The 8,602-nt window shown below is 46.0% G+C and overlaps 1 protein-coding gene across 1 annotated transcript in view; it reads left to right on the top strand.

Annotated features, from left to right (window-relative positions):
• The window catches only part of ZC3H18 (zinc finger CCCH-type containing 18), a 39,312-nt gene that overhangs the window by 13,231 nt on the left and 17,479 nt on the right, over positions 1-8,602 (top strand). The window lies entirely within an intron of this gene.

Here is an 8,602-nt window from a genome sequence, read left to right on the forward strand (position 1 = left end):
AGAGTGACAGATAGAGTCTTTCCATAGTATATTGAGGAACATGTGGACACACAAGCATGTACGTATGTGAGTGTTGGAGCAAAGAGGGGTGCAGGGAAGCAGTTTCCCAAGACATATTTGAACTTCTTCTTCTGCCTGATGTCTGTGGTGTTTCTTGAGCACTAGAGGAATGTATGAAACATCATGAGCGTGGTGTGTTTTAACAAAGAACAGGCCTAACAAGGCCCGGAACGAGGTGCTGCATGGAATTATGTGATTTGAGGTGGGAGCAGGGTTTAGTCTTGAATCTGACCCTGACTTTTTGTTTGCATTACCAGAAGAAAATGTGATTTTTGATGATGACCCTTTTTTCCAAGAGGCAGTTGGAGTTTCAGAACAGTTTCAAGGTGTCTTGTGAGCGCTTTGGTGCCGTAACAGGGTGGTTATAGGAGTACATTCAATTATATGCTACTTTTAATTATAATCTTCACTTACAACCATAATTTGTGCACCTTAATTACCACATTTGCTGTTGGTTCTGCTCTTGTTGAGTTAGTGCTGGAAGAGATCTTGCTGTCCAGAGCTATGTGATGATGATGAAAGTGACATCAGCTGATGGGCAGCTCAGGTTGTTAGTCATTAACAGTCACTGCGACTGGGGTCACTGGGCAAGGATCAAGCTGCTGGTTGCTCCTTCCCTTGACACTCAAAGGGTCATGGGGCAGGGATTTGTGGGAGAGCTTTTGCTGTTAGTGCTGCCCGAGGTCTGTTGGGCAGGAGCAGTGCTGTGTTCCCCAGTGTTGGATCCATCTCACCCCATGTAACCATGTGTGTGAGCCGAGACAGGATTTGTGGTGTTTGTGATACATGAATTGTGGATACAGGTTCCCTGCTTCCCTCCCATGCCCCCTCTCTGACATAAGCACTGTTTAAGGGAGCTTTAAAAGCTGGTGGCAGGAAGCATTTGTCATTTTTATGTTGAATAAGGAGCTAGTATTGAACAGAAAGCTTTAAAATCTCCCCAGAAAATCTTAGGTGAGCACCTACACACAGTATCTTCTCCTAGGGAAGAATGGAGTTAATGGGAGTACTTATCCCATTAAACCTGAAAGCCCTGTGTGTTAAAGGCACCTTTCCAAGTACTCTTAGTGGTTCTTCAGTTCCCGCTGTTGAAGCCCGTATCAACGTGAATGCTCTGACTGAAGCATTTACAGGTGGATGGATGTTTGCAGAGAAAACAAAGCTGCAGAAGTACGTTTTGAAAAAGCTTTTCAATGAAGTGGAAACATAAGTCAACTTCTTTTCTCTTGGAGAAGACATCTCTCATCCAGCAGTTTGTGTTTCCCTACGTGGCATTCCCCAGCAGCCTCCATCACACTTATGGTGTGACTTGGCTCTGGGCAGTGCCATTTTGTCCCACATAACCTTTTTGACAGGCTCCAAATTTCCTTGTGGCAGTCCGAGCTGTCTCACCTTTCCTCTGAATACCTTCATGCCATGCTGCAGAGGGTCAGGTTTGGCACTTTGGTATTAAACAGCTCCTGAGTTTGTTTAATGTGTAAAATGCTTGTGATTGCTTCGCACTTCCTGGACAGCAGGATGCATGATAGTGGTGTTGTGCTCACCTATAGGTCTGTTTATAGACTCTGGGCTTTCCGTAATTGCTAGATCCCAGCTTTTGGCAAGTCCAGCCTTCCCAGGCATCATATGGCCATGGATGGGGGCTGGCTCTGCCCAGCTGCAGGCAGCTGCCCGTTAACATTCCTGCACCAAAGGCAGCGCCAAGCCCACGCAGCCCTGCTCTTCTCTTAGTAATGAGCTGGAGAGATTGGAAAACTGCTCCATAGAGGTTGTGCAACAGGCCACAAGCTTTGCCAAAGGCAGAGCTGAGGATGTCTGTAATTACAGGTAGGTGCTGGTCTGTCCGTCAGCTTGGAGCTCCCTCTAGTAGAGGCGGAAACAAACTGATATACAGAATGTGGAGTTGAAAGGATGGAAGAAAAAGAAAAGCAAATAGCCAGGAATATGGAAACAAATTCCCTTTCCATTATATTGAAAGCACGAAGGCTTAATCTGATCTCTAAACAACAGCAGAGCAGTTATGGGTAATAACACAGAGGAGCCAGAGGACTTCCCGGCATCACTGGTTGCTATAGATGAGGAGGATTAGAATTTAACAACAAACAGTGATTATAAACCCGAATGGACTTGGTGGCAAATGCTTCTCCTTGAACCTGTTAAAAGAGGCTGCAGGGTTTGGTCTTCAAGTGGAATTGTCACGTGTGGATTGGACTCTTCTTTGAAGGAGTGTGGAGTTGCTGCTTTGTGCTTTGGGTTGTTTTTTTCCCTAAGCTTAAGATGAGCACTCCAAGAAGTTTATGATCTGAGATTGCAATGCTAGTAAAATTGTTCCTCCCCCTCCTCCTCCTCCCTCCTCAGGCATCGAACACTTAAACAAGCCAGGACACTTTATGATTGACTAGAGGGATAACTTGGCTGGCTGTCCTCGTGTTCCCCATCTCCAAAACGAGTTCTGATGCCCCAGGCTGTGACTGATTTTGCTGAGTGGAAAATTTCTGCTTTATATCTCTGTCTTGCAAGTGTAGCTCACTGCTGTGCAAAGCATTTCAGGGATAAAGAAATGCCATGAAATGTTATTTAAAGAAACTTGGAGCAGTGCAAGAGGCTCTTGCCCAGGCTGCTGGACTTTAGCTGCAAGGAAAGGCCCTATCCACAGTAGTACTACTTTGCTTTAATCCTTCTGCTGTTGCATAGGTCTTTATCCTGCTGTCATCCAGGTGAATCTGATTGTTTCAGGAGCACATTAAGCAACAGTCAGTGTCATGGAACCTGGTGGCAGTTGTATTTCCAAAGCACCAAGGAACATTGAGGAGTTGGATACAAAGGCGAAGGCAGCAGGCTCAGTATCACTGCCACATTGGTTTTGGTGGCATTAGGTGGTTGTCAACCATGTGAGGAAGAGGAGGAAGCACTCCGGTGCTGCAGATCTGTGAGATACGTGTTGGTTTCTTTGCCACCTGAGTTTCCTTTGCAGGAGATGCTGTGGACCCTGGTGAGAAGCAGCATGGCAAAACAAGCCTTTGGGTGAGAACTTTGTCCTTTCCAGGCCTTGAAGTTTGTCCTGAAATCTGACCTAAAAGCTATTTCCATGCAGTCAAGCTTGGTCAGAACCCAGGATAATTCTGTGCTGCTGCCAAGAAGGATGAGGACAAGGTGGCTGTTGTCTTCAGAGATGTTCCAGAGGCCAACAGGAGGTGACAGCAGCTCTGAAGCTGCCAGGAAGGAGCAGTGTCCTGGTGAACCATCCCGTGATTATCGCACACAACGGGTTTTTTGGGAGGAAAAAGACTATTGATGGAGTGCACTTACACAGCCATTAAAATACAAAAATAACACCTGCAAGCAGGGACACCATGACATTTAATGCAATGTCAGAAAGCAGCAAGTCATTAAATCCTTTGTGAAACCCTTCAAGCAAAGAGCATTGTGCTACTTTACAGCTTCTGTTGAGGTGGCAGTAGCCCTGCATTGTGAGATGCTATATAATGCTGCAGACCATGGGACAGAAGGTTATGTGTTCCCTCACCCTTGTGTTGTTTCTCCAAGCTAGCTCAAGTTGACTTTGCAAGAGGTTGTTGTTAATCTCTGGGCTGAGCAAGTTAGTAAGCAGGATAACCTGGAGTCTAAAATCAGTGAATGCAAGTTACCCAGGGCTTGCAAGTTAGAAAGTGATGGAGTGAGGCTGATTAGATAAAGGAGTGGCAAAAGTAAGGGAATGCAAATGGAGTGATTCATGACTCTGTATGTGTGTGATCACAAACCAACTGAACTCGTTTTTTGGAAGAATCTGTAATTCTAAGTGTTTCTGAGTCTTCATCATCTTCTCCAACAGCTTTTGGTGGTCTCTCCATGCTGCTGTGTGGATCTGCTCCCTGGTTTTTGTGTGGGCTTTCTGTTCAGCTGTCAGTCAAATAGAGCTAGGTGTTTTGGTGTGCTTGGTAGTAGCATCCTATCCTGATGTATAAAGGTGGTACGATAGGCTGGTGGGTTTTGTCTTCTCTCATGTTTCCCTGTGGAAACATTGGCTGTTTCTTAAAAGAAATCCTTCATTTGTTCCAGTTTGTCGTGACACAGGAGGGAGAGCAGGCAGAATAGACAGCTCTCTTGCTCTTCCAATTTCAAGTCAGGCATTGATAAGACCCTGGAGCGCTCTGAATAGGTCTTACATCCATAGGAAGCTACCAAGACTGAAAAGCAGCCTCCATCAGGAGGCATAAGTTTGCTCTCAAGGTGTCTGTACCTTCCCTGGGCAGCTTCTTGGAGTGAAGAATGTTAAGAGAAGCAAATGGCTGCAGGCTGTTTAGTTTCCCAGGATGAAAGAAGAGTTTTTGGCTCCAGCCGAAGCAGAGCTCCAGACCTCCATTGCACACAACAGGTCTACTATATTCTGCCTTTAGCACTACACCATGCAGCACTGCTCAAAAGAGGATTTCCCTTCTCCCCACATGCAGAACATGCCCCATGCTGACACTGTGGTTCTTTGGACTTGTGGTTGAGTGCCCTGTCTGGTAACACTGCGGCGATAAACACCATCACTTGTTTACATCCTCATTTTTGGTGGTGCAGCTTCCAGCCGGAGCAGTGGGACCTGGTTAGGCGGCTTCACTTTCATTTCTGCTCACAGTTCATTTGGGAAGGTAACAATAATAAGAACTCTCCATGAACCAAATCAGCAAAACTTGAAGTTCTCCACAAAGCATTTCTGTTGACTGGAGTTTTCGTTAGTCTTCATGGTACTTGAGGTTCTGCCTCCGCTTCCACAGCAGAAAGGTTTCGTAACCCTAAATCAAGATGAAGGGCATCGAGTGACTCAGATGTGGATCTCAAGGAATGTGTTTTTCTTTGGCATTTCAGAGATGGAATTACTGGAAAGATCTCCCACACTGGATTTTATTAAAACCTTGCAAAGACCAGGGCAGAATCGCTGCATGTGGGTACCTCTCATTTAGAGGAGGCTCTCAAGGCGTCAAATGCTCAGCCCTTAGGGTAGATCGCATCTGGGATATGTTTATCTACCTGCTGTGATGATTTCATACTGCAGGTTCAGATTGTATCTCCACTATTTAATTTCAAAGCCTCTCCTCATCTGGCTTTGAAGAAATCTTTTTTCTTTTTTTTTTTTTTTTTTTTTTTTAAGCAACTGATAACTCTTTAGATTGAAACATCTTGAGAAAAGCATATTCTCTGCTAATACTTCACCAGCACCAATTAGCACCAGCTCCAAGGTTCAGCATTTCCCATTGTAGCTCCACAGAGGTGGTTTCTGGGAGCCGTTGTCCATCTCAATACAAGTGACTTTATTGTGCCGAGATGGGAAAAATCTGCGTGTGTGCACAGACACTGCTGGAGTTTATTTTGCAGCGACTGCAGGTCCCTTCACAACTGCTTTGGCACATGGATCCGGTCGTTCCTCGAGTCCGCTTCCTCTGGAAAATTCCACTGACGCTGCAGGGAAGCCGGCAGTGCTGACGCAATGCTTTCCTGCAAGAAACGAAACAGCTTTTAAGTCATCGCTGGACTTTCCTCTCTCAGAAAACTGAGCTGTAACTGCCGGCCAGAACAGAAGCCCTGGAGCCAGCCTGATGTCACCCTCCACTGTGGGTGATAAGGTTTGTGTTACCTGTGGGAGCCATGTTCCACAGGGACAGGGAAGGAAGGAACCACTTTCCCCAGGAAGCTTATTTTCCCCCTTTTAAGATTAGAAATGCTTTGGCATCATTTGCATAAATACAGGAGGAGGAAAACTCGAGCCGTGCAGCTCCGCTTTTCCCCCCTCTCCTCTAAGTCCTTGTTGAATTCAGTGACGTGCTTCAACCAGGGTTTATTTGGGAGCCCGAGCGCGTGCGGTTGGGAGCTGGCTGACCTGCGCTGTGGTTTGCTTTGCCAGCTGGAGCTGCCTTTGTTCCTCCTCTCGTTGCCAAAGCCACGTTCAGCTTCAGTTCTCCTCTTGATTGCTGTAATTAAATTCCAGCCAAATATGCATTAACGTGTTCGTTCTGGAAAATAAAGCATTTAGTTATTCTTAAGGTTAAAATGGGCTTTGGAAATAGCTACGCTCTGCAGACCTTGCTCGTGCCCTGGTGACGCAGGATGCGGCTCCTCAGGGCTCTGCAAGGAAATTAAGCTGCTTTTGATCAGTCTGTCTTGTCAGTCTCTCTTACCCCCTCTCTAGTTTATTTGATTTTTAAAGCCTCATGGCATGGGTTTAGCTAATTAGGGAGTTAATTCTTAGAGATGTTTCCTCAAAATCTGGTGAAAAAGGAGACCGGGGTTCACACATGTGCTTTGGTAGCCTATAACTTGCCAGCCACACTTTATGCATTGGGTTTGCCTGCAGCACCAGCCTGGGTAACTGTGCTGGGTTGAGGATGATAAACTCAAGTGAAGCACTGTGAGCTGATCTCCTGGCTCACCATCATGAAGCAGACAAGCTTTTGCTCTCCTTTCCTTCCTTTATTCATTATGGGTCAACTCCCACCTACAGTCAAACCCTGCCATGGGCTGGTTGGACTCGCCAACCCAGCAGCAAACTTTGTTGCTCTCCTTGTTGAGTTAAGGAGTTCAGTTGGCACCTGGAGAGCTCCAAAAAGAGCCAGATCCAGCACAAGACAGGAAGGAGAAAAATCACACAGTTGTAAGAGTGAAAGTGTGGAGGAAGCCTCCTGCTCCTCAGAATCAAATACATCAACCCACCCAGCATGCAGCACCAGGAGCAGCTATTGGATTCAGCGTAGCTCTGGGCAGCCTTCCTTCCTCATCTGGGCTGGGAGCCACAGGCTGGTAACTGCTGCCTCTTCTCAGTGAGCTTTCCTCTACAAGCCTTAAGGCTTCCTCCGCTTTCATCCCAGCAACTGCACAGTATCAGTATGCAGCAGTAAATTTGATTGAAACACTGACTGTATTGTGGGCTGCCAGCCTCTAACAGTCTCTCTGGTGAAACTCGCACAGGCTGTAACTGAGATGTTAGTCTAAGGTGGATGGTGAGGATCTTGGCAGTTGCTCCAGCTTACTGTCAGTTCTGACTCCTGAATTCCACTGGAGGAGACTAGCCAAATGGCATCAGATAGCAGTCATTGTGTTAAGTTGAACAGGTTTATTTGGTGATGCTACATGTTGGGCACGCAGGTAGCTCTTGAGGAAAGGCTTTGAAAATGTCCTGACACGAGCATCATCTTTCTTCCTTGGCTATCGTATGGTAACATATTTACTGCTGAGTCAAAAAGCCAAAGCATAACCAGAAATGGGGCTTTCTGTTGTGGTTTTCCTGAGGTAAAAACCTTTCCTCCAGAAAGTGACTTCATCAGGAGAGAATTGCATCAAACCAGGTAATAGGTGCAAGTAATGAGATTTGCTTTCCTAGTCATCTTTGCTCTAAGCTTGCACCCAAGTTGTATTGTTCAGCCTAAGTTGTTCTCACGTGGGTTTGGAGCTGAGGTACAGCTCCCAGGATGTGCTGCTGTTGGATGTGAATGTGGGCAAGCTGGGTTTTTTTGAGAGAGACACTGAATGAGTTCTGTAAGAGAGTTTTCTTTCTGAAAACTATTGTAGGAGAGTTGAGCTTGGAGAGAGGAGCAAGGGTGTTTGTTGGCTTTCACGTGTGTCACCTCGGACACTGCAGTGAAAAGCTTCTCAGCAGGCTTTATCCAGGTATTGACATGGATGCTGCCTGTGCCAACAGAATATTCCCCCTGCATGTCCCAAGGCATACAGACTGTGGTCCCTTAAGAAGTGACACTGAAGTGGGATATAGTCTTAACGTTATTCATCCTCGCATGGTGTTCTCTTCCTCCTTTCTGCTCTTCTTGATCCTGGAGAAGCTGTGGCTTCCCCATCCCCGGCAGTATTGAAGGCCAGGTTTATGGGCTTGGAGCAACCTGGTCTAATGGAAGGTGTCCTTGTCCATGGCAGTGGGTCGGAGCTAGAAAAACTTTAAGGTCCCTTCCAATCCAAGCCATCCTGTGATACTATGATTCTGTGTTGGCTGTTCCCAACCTCCTTCTTATCTCCTGATGTGCACTTAGTTATTTTGATGATACTTTAGAGGTCAGGATGGCTTCAAAATGAGTTTGTACTGCATCTGCTGGAACAAGAGCTTGACCCTGGCTACGACTACTTAGTGTTATCAGAGTATAAATACCAAGTCCAGTTTATCTCAACCCTGTATTCAGTCATGGTCTTCCTCTGTGATTCGATACTCAGATACAGTTGTGGCTATAATATGGAAAAGTAGACCAGCCTACTGCAAATAGCTGTGTGCTGTGTTAAATAGCATACATTAGAGCAGTGCTGGGAAGGGTGATCACGCTGAGTGAAGATGCTAGTGAATAATGCTGAGCCATAACCCTGCTTGGGACTCTCTCGCTAGACAGTCAGCAATTTTGTCTGCTAATACGTAAGCATCCTCTTCTGAAGCTGGAATGAGACTTGTGGGAGAGGTGAATGTGAAAGAAGAGTTTGTCCTCCCATAAAACTCTGTATATACTGAGATAGATGTGGGACAAATTATAAAATTGATGGAGTTAATCAGCAGACGTAGGGAAAT

This window comes from Nestor notabilis, unplaced genomic scaffold (genome assembly GCF_000696875.1).
Source record: "Nestor notabilis isolate BGI_N333 unplaced genomic scaffold, ASM69687v1 scaffold15544, whole genome shotgun sequence".
Lineage (NCBI taxonomy): Eukaryota > Metazoa > Chordata > Aves > Psittaciformes > Psittacidae > Nestor > Nestor notabilis.